The sequence below is a fragment of the Rhinoderma darwinii genome, chromosome 8 (genome assembly GCF_050947455.1).
Source record: "Rhinoderma darwinii isolate aRhiDar2 chromosome 8, aRhiDar2.hap1, whole genome shotgun sequence".
NCBI lineage: Eukaryota > Metazoa > Chordata > Amphibia > Anura > Rhinodermatidae > Rhinoderma > Rhinoderma darwinii.
Window position 1 is genome coordinate 50458774 of NC_134694.1, and position 16450 is coordinate 50475223.

The 16450-nt window shown below is 44.5% G+C and overlaps 1 long non-coding RNA gene across 1 annotated transcript in view; it reads right to left on the bottom strand.

Annotated features, from left to right (window-relative positions):
• The window catches only part of LOC142658674 (uncharacterized), a 145450-nt gene extending 129948 nt beyond the window's left edge, over positions 1 to 15502 (bottom strand). Inside the window, exon 1 of the long non-coding RNA XR_012850150.1 lies at positions 15439 to 15502. This is a non-coding gene — a long non-coding RNA (uncharacterized LOC142658674). The remainder of the gene's footprint in view (positions 1 to 15438) is intronic.
• Between the last annotated feature and the right edge of the window lie 948 nt (positions 15503 to 16450).

Sequence of the window (16450 nt, forward strand, 5' to 3'; positions counted from 1 at the left end):
TTCCAGAACAGCTTTTACTTTCTCAGGATCCATCTTGAGACCTTGATCCGAGACAAAGTAGCCCTTAATCACAGTAGAACTTGATGGACATGCCTCCAATGAGTCGTCGAATCTGGGGAGAAAATCAAAATATCATCGAGATAAACTACAACACAGACATAGAGGAAATCTGGAAAGATATTATTGACGAATTCCTGGAAGACCGCGAGAGCGTTACACAGTATGAATGGCATCACCAGGTATTCGTAGTGCCCATCTCGAGTGTTGAACGCCATCTTCCACCCATAACGAGGAAGAACCCAGCCCCGGCCGGGGAGGAAGACTTTCATATGAAACCCCTCTCCAAATTCTCTTTGATATAGGCCGACATGGATAGAGACTCTGGCAAGTAGAGAGGATATACCCATCCACGGGGCAGAGAGGCAATAAGAACCAATTCAATAGTCCGATGTGGAGGCAGCGTCTCAGCCTCCCTCTTGCTGAAGACATCTGCAAACTGAGCGAAATAAGGGGGGGCAGTCCCGCCAATGACTGAGGCAGAGGAAGCTGGACAGGATGGTTCTGCAACAGACAATGACCGAGGCACTGGGAGCCCCACTGGAGAACCTCTCCAGAATTCCAGTCCAGGACTGGGGCATACAGTCAAAGCCAAGGCAGGCCCAGCAGAACAGGATTGATGGCCTTGGACAAATCAAGAAATTAAATTAGTTCAGAATAAAGGGCTCCAACGTGGAACTTCAACGGCTTGGTCTTACATACGATCGGAACGAGCAGAGGCAATCCATTCACCGAGGCAACAGCCAAAGGTGTCTCCAGGGGAAATGTGGGCAACTGGAGATGATCCACTAGCTCCTTTTGGATGAAGTTTGCCGCGGACCCGGAGTCTAGATAGGCAGAAACCCAATGCATCCTCTATCCGGATACTATGGTCACAGGAATAGTCAACTTGCAACAGAATGCTTTATTTGGTACCGTTCCACCTAGGGTTGTCTTTCCAACCAATCCTAGGCACTGGTTTCTCTCTAGCCTCTGGGACACAAACGCACAATATGGCCTCCGAGGCCGCAATACAGACAAAGTCCAGAAGAGCGTCTGCGTTGTCTCTCCTGGGTAGACAATTTGACTCGGTTCATCTGCATAGGATCCTCTAGTGGGACAACTGAGAAGGATAGTAAGGATTGCTGGAAAGTAGAATCCAGCCTAGGAAGCTCTCTCTCCCGGAGAACCTCTTGGGAACGCTCCCAGATCCTCATGTCAACCCGGGTGGCAAGTAGGATGAGACCATCCAGGGTAGATGGCAGATCGCTAGCGGCCAGCTCGTCTTTAATCCTAGAAGACAGTCCCTGCCAGAATGCGGCCACCAAAGCCTCATTGTTCCAAGTTAATTCAGCAGCCAGGGTACGTAACTGGATGGCATACTCGCCCATGGAGTTGTCTCCCTGGTCAGCAGGGATGCAGCAGCCGAAGAAACTCTTCCAGGTTCCTCAAAAATCGAGCGGAAAGTCCGTAAGAAGCACTGCAAGTCACGGGTCTCTGGTCTCTGATGTTCCCACAGAGGATTTGCCCATGGAGGGGCTTTGCCAGTAAGGAGAGAGATGTTGAAGGCGATCCTGACGTCATCAGAAGAGAAGGCCCTGGCATGTAGTCTGAAGTGGATATGTTTTGTTTTCAAACTGTTTTTATTGAGATTGTCACAGAATCATAACATACATCATATATCTTGCAATCCACAATCTCGTTTTTTTTTTTTTACAATAAGGCATAAAGTACATTCTTACTACCTTTTATGAAAGACAGATTTATCAAAAAGGAATGCGCTTCTGACAACAATTTTTTAATACACAAACTTAACAGGGTAATTCAACTCTAACTTTAACCATTCACATGGTATGCCGTGTAGCCTCTCAATAATCTTGTAGGACATGTAGCGAGCCCGATCTCCATATCCTAGGAGCAGACGATGTCTCGCTTAAAATGACTTGCTGCATTACCTTCTCTGTGTGGGTCTAGATTTATCTAAATAGGTCATCCATGGTGACGAGGTATGCAGAAAACTCAGCCTCGTTTGTCTTTCCCAATGTAAAAGTTCCTCAAACCTACGTATCTCTTGTACCTTCCTAATCCAATCTTCTATAGTGGGTGACCTGGTGGATTTCCATAGCAACGGGATCAACAGCTTAGCAGCCGTAAGTAAACTAGTCGTCAGATCATGTTATATACAGGAATTGCTGTTAAACAAATCAAATTTATTTCAAAGATAACCGCTTTCCAATATCTTTGTATCAACGGACAGTCCCACCATATGTGCAATAAAGAACCCTTATTTATTGAGCACCTCCAACACGTCCCTGGTATGTCTGGATTAATCATATGTAGCTATATTGGGGTTTTGTACCACCGGGAGAGAAGTTTGTAAGAGTTTTCTCTAATTCTAATGCACTGCGAAAACCCCTGGGAACGCTTCAAGATAATTTGCTGTTCCTCTTCCGTAAAGGTAATACGGAGGTCCTGTTCCCACTTAGTGATAAGTTCTAGCTTATTTTCTTTTTCTCCCGACAGTAGCCTATCATACGATCTAGCAAGAGCACCTTTTTGGGTTGTAGGTTGTTGTAATGTTTTTTCAAGAGGGGACAAATGTATAGAACTGACAAAACAGGCTGTGTACTTGTCACATACTGCCTGAAAATCTTGCTTCTTGATAAAATCAGACAGGAGGAGACCTGTAAGTCTAAGCAAAAGTGCTGCCCAATCCCGAGACTCCGATTCAAAAAATGTAGATACTGTTATATTATCCATGTGTTTCCAAATTGAGCTTACTGGAATTCTCTTCCTATCAACCAGGTAAGGAAGAAGGCTCATAGGTAATAGCGGGTGATTTTCCGATAAAAGTGGATCCTTTACATTAACCTCCTGCCACACCCTTATAGTGCCCTTCACTAAGATGCTAGAGCAAATAGAGTTTGGTGAGAAGTACCTCAGACCCCAGAGATAAAGTCTGTCTGGCAACTCAAGTAATTCTCGCTCTAGTTCCACATACAGAGTGGACTGTGTTGTATTCATCAGAGAGTGCCATCTATTTAAATGATTCGCCTTGTAGTAAGTGAATACATCTGGTACCCCCAATCCCCCAAAACGTGGTTTCTGTATTAGTAACCTATATTTAAAGCGTGGCCTAGCATTATTCCATAAAAAGGAGGAGAACATCTTCCGAACCTTATCAAAAAATGTTCTAGGCAACCATATCGGTAGTGCCTGTATCAAATATAAAAGCTTAGGTACAATATAGGTTTTTAATAGATTCTTGCGTCCCATCCATGACAGAAAAGGGACTTTGAGTTATTTTAATTGTTTTTGTATAGCCGTAAACATGGGCATATAGTTACACTGATATAGTTGTGCTGGATCTTTCGCGATCTGAATGCCCAGGTATGTCAGAGTGCTGTCAGGCCATTTAAATAGGGAGTTCGTTTTTATTAATTCGATGACCTGGTTCAGTCTAGAAATATTTAATATCTCCGACTTCCCAAAATTCACCTTAAAGTTGGAAACCTCCCCAAAATCTGTGAACAGGTTCGCAAGGTGAGGAATCGAAGGCTCAGGATTGGAAGTCAATATTAACAAATCGTCAGCAAATGCTGCTGTGGTATGTGTGTATGTTCCGACCTTAAGGCCTTGCACTTGAGGGTCCTGCCTTATTTTTTGAATCAGAGTCTCCATGACTATGATGAACAAGGACGGCGATAACGGACAACCCTGCCGTGTGCCATTATTAATATTAAAAGGTTTGGAGAGAGTCCCATTTACCCTAATTCTAGCACTAGGATCTTTATATAGGGAAAATATCGCTTGACTAAACATTTGAGGAATCCCAAATTTCTGTAGGGTCGCTTCTAAATATATCTAAATATTCCCAATCCACCCTATCAAAAGCCTTTTCGGCGTCTGTACCCATGAGGGCAAGGGGAACTTTGTGGAACTTGGCGTATTCAATCAGTCTTAATACTCTACATGTGTTATCTTTACCTTGTCGTTCTCGAACAAAACCAGTCTGTTCTGGTCCTATAATTTTAGGTAGTAATGCTCCCAGTCTGGCTGCTAAAGCCTTGGCCCACCACTTTATGTCCGTATTCAAGAGGGAAATGGGTCTATAGCTGCCACAACATGTAGGATCCTTCCCCTCTTTAGGTAGGATTGTGATGTGAGCTTCAAGGGCTTGTTTTGGAAAATGTTCACCTCTGAGTAAGGAATTACATAATTTGGTGAAGTGGGGCAATAAAGTAGCCTTAAATTTTTTATAGTATCCCATTGTGAACCCGTCTGGACCCGGACTTTTCCCCGAAGGGATGGACATCAAAATCTTTTCCAGTTCTCTTTCTGTAAATGGGCCTGTCAGAATATCTAAATCTTCTCCCTCTATTTTGGGAAGGTCAATAGTTTCTAGAAAACTGGTAATCAGGGAAGCCCTGTCAAGACCTGGTGTTAGTGCCCCAGACGGAGTCCGTAAATTATACAGATTGTGATAAAAGGCCTGAAAAGCCTCTGCTATTTGAGCAGTGTCTGTAGCCACACCTCCCGTCTCCAGTTTGATCTCTGGGATAAATGTCTTTGCTTGTTGTTTACGGATTAATGCCGTCATCATCTTGTTCCCCCTGTCCCCATGGGCATATTGCTTATATTTCGATATTTGAAGAAGATGTGCAGATTTAACATTAAGTACATCTTTTACCTTTTCTCTGAGGCTGGTTAATTCTTCCAGGGAGGAAATAGCTACTGTTTTCTTGTGAACTTTTTCCAAAAGCGCAATCTGGGAGAAAAGGTCATTTAATACTGCATTTGTCTTTTTCTTGACATGTGTTCCCAGTGAAATTAATTCCCCTCTCATCACCGACTTGTGAGCCTCCCATACAATTGGATCTGAGACGGAATCTGATGCGTTGTGTTTAAAGCATTGAGATAAATGGTTTTCTACTATCTGAGTATTACTCGCATCTGCAATGAGAGTGTCATTTAATTTCCAACACCAGTTCCCCTTAGGGATTCCCACCAAACTGAGAGTCACCGAAATTGGCGCATGGTCTGATAATAAAATATGTCCTATGTCCGCTGATCGGACCAGTGGTGTATATTTCTGTGACAGGAAAATATAGTCCAGTCTGTGATACGTATTGTGAGTAGGTGAAAAATATGTATAATCTTTATCTAGAGGGTGTAGTAATCTCCAGATATCCGTTAAGTGTAGTGAATGCAGAGCCTTATTCAGTTGTGCCAGCTTCTTGTACGAGGTGTGTTGTGACCCTGCGGTGTCTAATATCGGATTGAGCGGTATATTCAAATCTCCTCCCACCACTAAAATCCCCTCAGAGAAATCTCTCAGGGCGTTCAAGATACGAATGAGCCAGGAAGACTGCCCAGCATTGGGGGCATACAAGTTAGCAAAGGTATATATAGTGTTACCAATTTTCCCTTTTATGAACAAATATCTTCCCTCTAAATCTTCCTTTTTCATTAGGAGTGAAAACGGAATACTATTATGTATAGCAATGCTAACTCCCCGAGCAGCAGACCTATATGGGCAATGGAACCATAAGTTAAAATCTCTTGAGGGAACGTTAGGAATTTTTGACCTTTTGAAGTGCGTTTCCTGTATTAGGACTACTTGTGCCGCCTGTTTTTTCCACATTCCAATAACTTGGCTACGCTTCTGTGGGACATTCAGACCCCTCACGTTGTGAGACACAATCTTAATTTCTGCCATATTTGACATGTGACCATTCCCTTCTCTGTGCATACCACATGACATAGCAAAAAGAACAGAAAAATAATATAACATTCCTTAACCATACTCCATATTGGAGTAAACTTCTAACATGAGCTGCGAGTGAAACATTATCAGCTACAAAAACCTGTAGCTTCACCCTAATATAAGGAGGGGTCTCCCTATAAGTACAGACTTGGGGGGTCATATCAGGACTGGTGAGATTGACCTCAAGACACACCAACCCAAACCCCACCTGAGCAGCTTTTTATAAATCTGGTATATAACCAACAAGACACTTCAATTGCCTATTTTAAGGCTTAATATCCACCAAAGTGGGGACCTGTTCACTATTTGTGATTAGTTGTTAACTGTGCCAAAATGACTTCATAACAATTTAAATCTATAATATGTATTAGGGACCCTTTTCATGGAGCCATTTGTTAGTGCAAAGAATTATGCAAATATATAAACATAATTACATCCCAGCAACTTCAGACAGGGTCTCGTCCTTGGGCTTTGTGGATATTTTTCTTCCCTGGCGATCGAGTTCCGGGCACCCTTGTCCAGGGGTCTGCCTCATGCAAGGACGGTATCTTCGGCGGGTATGCCAACGGGAGCCATGAGGGAATATCCATAGGTTGGAATCCAAGTAAGTCCCAGGCCGCCTGTAGATCCTCGGGTTTCCTTATCACGATATGCTTATCCTGTTTGTGTATCGCCACTCCAAAGGGATATAGCCAGCGAAACGGGATGTTGTTAGATCGTAGCTTATCTAGTAGCGGCTTTAGTATGCGGCGTTTAGCGAGTGTTGAGGCAGCCAAATCTTGAAAAAGAAGAACAGAAGTTCCCTCATAGCGAACATCTTCTGCCGACCTTGCTTGTTTTAGTAGTGCAGCTGTATCCACATAGCTGAGCAGGCCACAGATTACATCTCTAGGCGGGTCCTGAGCGCGTGGTTTGGCCCTCAGCGCCCTATGTATACGCTCAATTTGAATAGGCCCTGCTCTCTCTTCTCCCAAAATGGATGTAAAAATCTCCCGTGCTACTGTAGGAAGCGCCTCATGTGAGATGGATTCCGGAAGGCCACGTATCCGGATATTTTTGCGTCTACTGCGATTCTCCTGATCTTCTGCATGCAATAAAGCCATATTAATGTGGTCATGCTGGACACATAAAGTCTCTTGTACTGCTGTTCCAAACCGGGCTACCTCCGCTTGTGCGGTTTCCAGCGTGTCTACCCTGTCTCCTATATGTCTCAGATCCGCTTTTATTTCGGCCAGATCTTTTGCTATGGGGCCCAGTGCTTTAAATAGAACCCGCTTTATGAATCCCCTAGACACAGGGACATATGTGGACTCACCCCCAGCCTCCGATTGATCTCCTGTGCTGCCGACATCAGAGTCCTCTGTTGCCTCATGGCTGCATGCTGCGTCTGGCGCCATCTTTGATTTTCGCGCCTGGGAGCGTTCCATAGTTTTCTTCAGAAACCTATCCAAGTCGGCTTGGTTTTTCCCCGGTTTTGGGGTGCCTGAGTGTTCCCTGATCTTATCCTTCCCGGTCCGCACCATTCTGTTGTGTCTTGTCTTGCTCTATGAGCTCAGGTTAGCTGAGTTGCCGCAGGAGCTCTGTCTCAAGCCACCTTCTCTGCTCGCGGTCAAGCTCCGCCCCCCCTCTGAAGTGGATATGCACTGATTCAGAAATCCCCTGCATGTCCTCGTGACTCTGTCATAACGAGGAGGTAGCGGCAAGAAGCACATGGGATCAGTACTGGTACAGACAGAAAGTGTAGCAGGAGGAACAGCAGAAATGGGTGCTGTGACGACTGTGGTTGGAGAAACCAGCCGATTAGCAATGGCGTTCACCGACAGGAGGAGTTGGTCTTGCCGTGACTGGAGGTCTTGTATCTCGGCCAGCATGGCTTGTCGTTTAGGCCTCAGGTTGACCAGCGGGGTCCATGGCCTGAGCATACTGTCATGGTCTGTGGGTATGTGGACCCACTAGGCCGCACCAATGCAGTAGGGAGGCAGCTGGCCAAACAACAGAGCCACCCAGCTATACAAAGTCCCGCACTAGTGTACCTGAATAGTCCAGACAGTGGCCGTGGCTTTGGCACAAATGGAGGTGGGTGCAGCATGCTACGCCATACGTGGCAGTTGACAGCAGGTGCAGCTTGTTGCGCCAGTTGTGGCGGATCACACTGGACGTGGAAGATGTTACTGGATGTGGCAGATGAAACAGGATGTGGCAGATGACCCAGGATGTGGCAAACGACAGCAGGTGCAGTAGACACGACTCCAACACTAGTAGGCACAGGAGCAAGAACACAGCACGGGATACAGGAACACGTAACAGGGCACTGTAACAACTGGAACGGGAAAACACTGAGGGACCATTTGCAGGATAGACTTGGGACACACTAACAATGCTCAGGCAAGGATCAGAAGGACAGAGCCCTTCTTATAGTCCAGGAAATCATGTGTAGTTGATGATGATGATTGTACACATGTGAGCACGCTGGCCCTTTAAGACCGGGCACGAGCGTGCACGCACACCCTAAGGGACACAGCGGACTGGAGCGTAAGTGAGCGCTGGCATCTCCTAGGAAGGTGATGTGAGCCAGCGCTCACTGATCCATGGCTGCGGGCGTCGGGAGGTGAGTAAACCCGACTGCCCGCGGCCATGGACGCTACAATGTGGACTCCAGAGGCAGAGGCTGCATTCAATAGCTTGAAGAGTGCCTTCACATCATTTCAACCCTCCATCATCCTGATGTGTCTCTGCAGTTTTTGTTGGAGGTGGACGCCTCCTCTGATGGTGCTGGCGCACTTCTGCTTCAGAGGGGTCCCAAAGGCAAGACAATGGTATGTGGCTATTACTCCAAGCTTTTCTCTTCTGCAGAGCGCAATTACTCGATTGGTGATAGGGAGTTACTGGCCATTAAACTGGCTGAGGAGGAGTGGAGACACCTAATAGCGGGCACAGCTCATCCCATCCTGATTTTCACTGACCAAAAGAACCTCACCAAATTCCAGATGGCCCAACGGCTGAATCCGTGGCAATCCAGGTGGTCGCTTTTCTGCCGGGTGGTCGCTTTTCTCCCGGTTCCAATTTGAGCTCCACTATCTACCTTCCGACAAGAATGTGAGGGCCGATGCCTTGTCCTGGTCGTACGAGACAGAGGACAACATGGAGCCTCCACAAAATATTATTGACCCATCCTGCGTCATCTCTGTCAACCCTCTGCAAGTTAGACATCCCTCCGGGGAGGACTTTTGTGCGTCTGGCAGACAGAAGAAGAATCCTCCGCTGGGGACATAGCTCTAAACTGGCAGGTCATCTGGGTGTCCGTAAAAACCAGAGACCTGCTTGCCCATCAGTTCTGGTGGGCCACGCTGCCAAAAGACATTATGGACTTTGTCTCTTCCTGCACGGTATGCGCAGCAAACAAAGTTGCTCACTCCAAACATTGGGTGGCCTGCTCCAGCCTCTGCCTGTGCCCAATGCTTCCTGGCAGCATATTGCAATGGACTTCGTCACGGATCTGCCCCCCTCTTCTGGATGCAGTACGGTCTAGGTGGTGGTGGACCAATTCTCAGAGATGGCTCATTATGTTTCGCTGACCGGCCTACCTTCTGCTTCTCGACTGGCCAACCTCTTCATCCAACACATCTTTCACCTTCACGGTCTACCTCTGCATATCGTGACTGATCGGGGGGTTCAGTTCACCTCAAAGTTCTGGAGGGCCCACTGTAAACTCCTCGATATAAAGTAGGACTTTTCCTCAGCCTACCACCCCCAGTCCAAGTTGAGAGGGTCAATCAGATCATGGAGAACTAGATACGATACTTCGTCTCCAGGCAGCATGATGAGTGGGTGCAGCTTCTGCCTTGGGCCGAGTTCTCCTATAACAACCACACAAGTGAGTACACCGCCTCCACACCATTCTTCATAGTTTACGGCCAACATCCACATATTCCTCTCCCTGTGTCTGCTACATTCTGGGACTTTTTATGCATCTGGCAGTAAACTCGGTCCTCTATTCTGCAGGCAGTTGACCGCATGAATTGAAAGGCAGATACGAGGGGAAGATAGACGCCTCTGTTTCTTCCGGGTACCACGGTCTGGCTGTCCTCAAGAAATATCAGACTGAGGGTGCCATCATGCAAATACGCTCCCAGGTTACTCGGACGCTTTGAGATCCTGCAGCGGATAAACCCAGTCTCTTATAAGCTTCGGCTGCCCACTACCCTCCCCAAATCCTTTCACGTTTCTCTCCTGAAACCTGTGGTCCTGAACCGCTACTCTAAGACTCGTTTCCCTGCAGTTGCCCCCAGTGGTTCGGCAAAGATATTTGAGGTTAAGGAGATCCTGGACACCAAAAAAGTAAGAGGAAGAACCTTTTATTTAGTAGATTGGAATGGGTTTGGTCCAGAAGAGAGGTCCTGGGAGCCAGAAGAGAATCTCAATGCTCCTACCCTCATTAAGAAGTTTCTCTTTCGTTCTGGTCCCAAGAGGAGTGTGCCATAGAGAGTTCGAGTCGTGTTGTGTCATATAGTACGCCTGCTGTATTTCACCGTGCCTGGTGTCTGCCTGCTGCCAAGGTCCCATCACTACTGTCTGTAGCGCCACAGGTACCCTTATTCGAAATATTGACTTTGCCTTGGTATCCTGTTTGGCCAGCTACTATCCCGCTATGGCGGTACGGCCCAGTGGGTCCACAAACCCATCGTGACAATCGCCTATCTCTAGTCGGCCCAATGGCTGAATCCCCGTCAAGCCAGGTGGTCGCTGTTCTTTGCCCAGTTCCAGTTTGTGCTCCACTACCGTCCTGCTGACAAAAATATGAGGGCTGATGCCCTGTCCAGGTCATTCGAAACAGAGGAGACTGTGGAGTCTCCGCAAAGTATCATTGATCCATCCTGTATTATTTCTGTTAATCCTCTGCACGTTAGAGACATCCCTTCAGAGAGGACTTTTGTGCAGTTGGCAGACAGGAGGAGAATCCTTCGCTGGGGGCGCAGCTCCAAACTGGCTGGGCACGCTGGTGCTCGTAAAACACGAGTTCTGATTGCCCGTCATTCCTGGTGGCCCACACTGACCAAATATATTGTGGACTTTGTCTCATCCTGCACTGTGTGTGCTTCAAACAAAGTTGCTCACTCCATGCCTGCTGGTCTGTTCCAACATCTGCCTGTGCCCAATGCTCCCTGGCAGCATATAGCAATGGACTTTGTCACAGACCTTCCTTCCTCTGCAGGATGCAATACGGTCTGGGTGGTGGTGGACCAGTTCTGGAAGATGGCTCATTTTGTCCCGTTGACTGGCCTACCATCTGCCTCTCGACTGGCTAACCTCTTCATCCAACACATCTTGCATGTCTTGCCTCTTTATATTGTGTCTGATCTGGGGGTTCAGTTCACCTCGAAGTTCTGGAGAGCCCACTGTAAACGTGAAGTTGGACTTTTCTTCAGCCTACCATCTCCAGTCCAATGGCCAAGTTGAGAGAATTAACCAAATCATGGAGAATTATCTTCGCCATTTTATCTCCACGCGGCATGATGACTGGGTATAGCTTCTTCCATGGGCCGAGTTCTCATACAACAACCACACACGTGAGTGCACTGCTTTTTCACCATTCTACAATGTGTACGTCCAACATCCACGAATCCCTCTTCCTGTTCCGGCTACATGTCAGGTACCCACAGCTGACTCTGCATTTGTAGACTTTCTACAGGTCTGGTAGCAAACCCGGTCCAATGTTCTACAGGCAGTCAATCGCATGAAGCGAAAGGTGGATACTAGGAGAAAAGTCTTGCTGTCCTATAGGAATATCCATTTTATGGTGACTTCCCACAAGTTTTCTCCCAGGTTCCTCAGACCCTTTGAGATACTACTACAAATGAACCCTGTCTCCTACAAGTTGCGGCTGCCTCCTACCTTCAGAATCCCCAACTCCTTTAATGCGTCCCTCCTGAAGCCTATGGTCCTGAACCGCTGTAGTAAGACTCATGGTCCCGCAGAGGCCCACAGCGGTACATCTGATGTGTTCAAGGTTAAGGAGATCCTGGAATTCAAAAAGTAGGATGAACAACTTTTTATTTGGTGGATTGGAAGAGGTTTGGTCTAGAGGAGAGGTCCTGGGAGTCAGAAGAGAACTTCAATGCTCCTAACCTCATTAAGAAGTTCCTCTCTCGCTCTGGTCCCAAGAAGAGGGGGTGTAGAAGGGGGGTTACTGTAACGTCCAGAGCCGAGGTGATAGCATGTCTAAATTAACATATTGGTACAAATGTGTAAACATACAAAACATTTACTGCAGAGAAATTAGATAAGCACATCTAGTCACAACATTAATAGTCGAGTACATGTATGTCAGTTATGTCAGAAACATGAAGTTAGCGAAAGGGTAGACAAATGTATATAGCTGATGAACTAGGTACAAGATTAAGCTCAACCAGATGGTTCATTCGATTTACATAAGATGATAATGTAAAGTATAGAATATGACATTGCAAGCAAGTTGTGGGAAGACATATAAAGCATGTAAATCATGTGGAGGAGAGCTCCCATATCATTGTAGTTCTTGGAGAGAGGTAAGCCATGAAGACCAGATTTTCTTGTATTTGAATTTCGCTGAGCAACATGCCTCAACTCCTCCAATTTAGATATGTGGGCCACCTTTCCCAACCATCAAGAGATTGGATGGTGTATCCTCTTTTCTCCAGTAAAGTGGAATCACAGCTTTAGCTGTTGAAACTACAGGACTTTATTAAAAGAGTTTGGAAGAGTTAGATGTAAGTTCAGAAACACTCTCTTTGGAGACAGCGGAGGGCATGTGGGTAAAAAGAAGCCACTATTTCTTCCACTTTGGACCAAAACGTTTTAATAAGGTGGCAATCCCACCAAAGGTGAGTATATGTGCCTATGTGTGCCAGACATCTCCAGCAGATCTGAGGCATTTTACTGTCATATTTATGAAGGAGAACCATATTTTATACCATCTGCTCACAAGTTTATAGTGTTTCGTTTCCTGTATAGCAATACATCTACAGTGACCAAAACAGTTCAGGAGTATGTTTGATAGCTCAGTATGGGTAAATGTAGTGTCTAATTATTTTCCCCAGGCACTAATATAAGGCAAATGGGGAAGATCTGACCTTAAGATAAGATATCTATATCATTTTGAGGTGAGTTTAGAAACAGGTTGAGTCATAGTCCTCAATTGCTCAAACCATGAGAGGTCTCTCAGAAAATAATCTTGTTTAGAAAGATTTCTAAAGTTTAACAATATTTGTGAGTAATGTAGGTGGTTGATAGAGGCAGTAGGGAATAGTAATTGTAATTCTGTGAACGAGGAGAGAGCCTCATCTTGTAGTATGTCACCAACCACCTTTCCTTTCATAGTAGTTTGTAAAGAGAACCACAATTTTGGAGCCGGGTCTCCCAGTCCCAACAGGTCTCCGACTTTCATCAATGGAGGAGGTTTAGGACTTAATTTCTTGGCGTCAGAAATTGTTCTCCACACACTTAGAGTTGCCTTTGTCAGTAAGTTAACCATGGTGCATGGTGCCCCTTAAATCTCTAGAGTGAAACAAAGCTTGTGTCAATGAAGATTCAAATTTTTCCTCTTCTATCGATTTATACATCTTAAGAGAAAAATAATTATGCCACTCTATAGCCCTGCCCAGTTGAATTGCTTAATAATAAACCTGCATTGATCCCACCTTGATGTTTCGGCCGAGTCAAAGTATTTAGCGATAGAAGATGTCCCTTCCCGTTCCATGTATAGTTCAATAGTTGTCTATGTAGTTTGCGGAAAAAGTATTGGGGTAGACGTATAGGCACAGATTGCATTAAATATGTCAGCTTGGGAATGATGAGCACCTTAAGTAAATTGCTCCTACCTATCCAAGAAATATACAGTAGGTTCCATGATTTAATAATCAATTAAATCTGGTCTAATAGGGGAGAATAGTTAAGTGCGAGCCAGGATTTTTGGGACACGGAAATCTGTAGGCCCAGATATTTTATAGAAGAGGTAAACCAAGGAAACTGAGATACGGATTTAGCTATAAGTATCTTTTGAGGTGAACACGTGATGTTAAGTGCCTTGGACTTAGCTGGTCACCCAAAATGTATATCTCTTCAAATGCTCCCATGTAGAGATTATATCATCTTTTACCGTCGTTATATAAACGACTTGTTCTTAATTTGGAACGGAAATAGCTCTGATGCCGATCTTTTCATCAAACATCTTAATATGAACGACTTTGGCCTGAACTTTACGCACAATTATTCTGCCAGTACAATAGACTTCCTAGATTTGACCATTGGTAAAGATAATAAGGGTAAACTGATCACCAAAACCCATTTTAAAACTGTAGACGTGAACAGTTATTTAGATTTTAACAGTGAACATTATCCTCCCTGGATTAAGAATATCCCGTTTGTCCAATTCAAAAGGATTAAGAAAAATTGCTCTGACCCTAAAAAATTTAACTCTGAGGTTAAAATTTTAGAAAAACGGTTCAAAGAAAAACACTTCCCTAAAAGCCTAATTAAGGGTGCTCTGAATAAAGTCAAAACCATTTCTCAGGAGGAATGTCTACTACCTGTTCTTAAAACCTCAGACACTGAATATTCTAAATTTAATTTTATAACTACTTTTAATAATGTTAGTAAACAAATTAGGTCTATCCTTTGCAAACACTGGCACATACTAATGAATGATGCATTTTTGAAAAATTGCCTACCAACTAAACCTAATATCACATTTAGAAGATCACAGACATTACGAAACATCCTTGCTCCCAGCAGATTACGTAATCCAAAACCTATATCCACTACAATGCTTCCAACTGTGATTGGATCTTACCGTTGCAGCCACTCTAGGTGCATGTGTTGTTCTAACATTGCACATAGGGTTAAAACTTACACTTCAGTGGTTACCTTAGAAAGTTTCAATATTAAAATGTTTTTAAACTGTGGTAGTGACTATGTCATCTATTTATTACAATGTCCTTGCAATCTGCAATACATTGGAAGGACTATTCAATCCCTACGCTGTAGAATCAATAAACATCAGTCAAATACCAATAAAGGCTTTCCTCATCATAGTGTATCACGCCATTGTTCACTAGTACACGAGTGTAGTTTTGAAAATATTGTGATAACACCAATTGAACAAGTTCCGGCTGGGATAACCAATAGATTTAACCATCTCAACAAAGAGAAAATTACTGGATCTACAAATTAGCATGCCTACACCCTGGAGGACTCAATGACATATCTGAAACCTCTTTAGATTAAACATGTCCTCTTCCCCCCACAATAAATTGTTGCCCATCACTTGTTTTATCCATTTATAGATCCACACAGTCATCCTACTTAATATTAGATTTTTCTCCTGACATCCTTGATAAATCTGATTATGTCGTTATTTATAGACTTATTAAGTTTCTCGCTAGATAATATAATAATGTAAGTACAATTACCATTATCATTATCACTGTACCTGTATCTATTTGTTCTGAACAAGCAGGGACCCTTATTGATGTCCTCCGTTCTTGTACATGTCGATGTACAAGTTAAATCTAATTGTGTCATTTTTAGCAGATTTACTAAGTTTCTTGCTAAATAATATATTAATTTAAGTACTATTACCATTATTAATATCACCCTACCTGTATCCATTTGTTCTGAATGAGCAGGGTCCCTTGTTGATGTCCTCCGTTCTTGTACTTGTCGATGTGTCTGTAAATCGCCAAACTGCTTATTTTGTCTTACCACGGCCCCTGTAATGTATTCACTGCTCCTGCGTATCCTTGGCAACGAGAACGCTGCTGACTGTCAAAATTCACGGCAAGCTCTATGGAGTCTACCACGATCCAGGATTAGGTATCCCTTATCTGTTTCTATGGCTTTCTGTCTGACATTATTGTTAATACAATTCTCTGTTTCTCTTAGTGTTTGCTCTACGATCACTTATCTCTCTGACAGAGGAGATTGTTACTCAGTGCATTCACAACTCTGTAAAACTGAAAGCGTCTCTTTTATTATTCATTTATTTATTTATGGTGTCTCCCTCCATTAGGTTATGACCTTTTATAATTTTATTAACACTTGCTGTATGTTTTATTGCATTGCCGTTTTACTATTTGCAATTTCATGTGTCACTGTGACGTCATGGGTGAGCTTTGACCTCACGGTTTTTGCGCCATTTTTTCTGTGTTTGTATGTTTAAACCTCTATAAATGGAGTTGTTATTATGTTTTACTGCGATTGGCCTGATGAAGACGTTAGGCCTCATGCACACGACCGTGTTTTTGCGGCCGCAATTCCACCGCAAATCCACGGGTTAATTGCGGACCCATTCATTTCTATGTGGCCATACCCACTATCCGTGTTTTCACGGCTCTCCGCATGTCCGCACATCCGTGCCGCAGAAACTCAGGACATGTCTTATTACGGGCCGCAAATGCGCTGCGGACATGCCAATAGAAGTCAATGGGCCCGTGGAAATTGCGGATACACCGCCGTGTGTCATCCGCAGTTTGCGGATTTGCGGAAGTGTTGCTAGGCGACGACCGCGAATGACTTCTGTCGTTGTGAAGTCTGGAGACAGTGCATGAAAGCAGCAGAGAGCAGCAGAGAGCAGCATGGCTTCAATTATAAACGTCGAGAAACTAATCATCC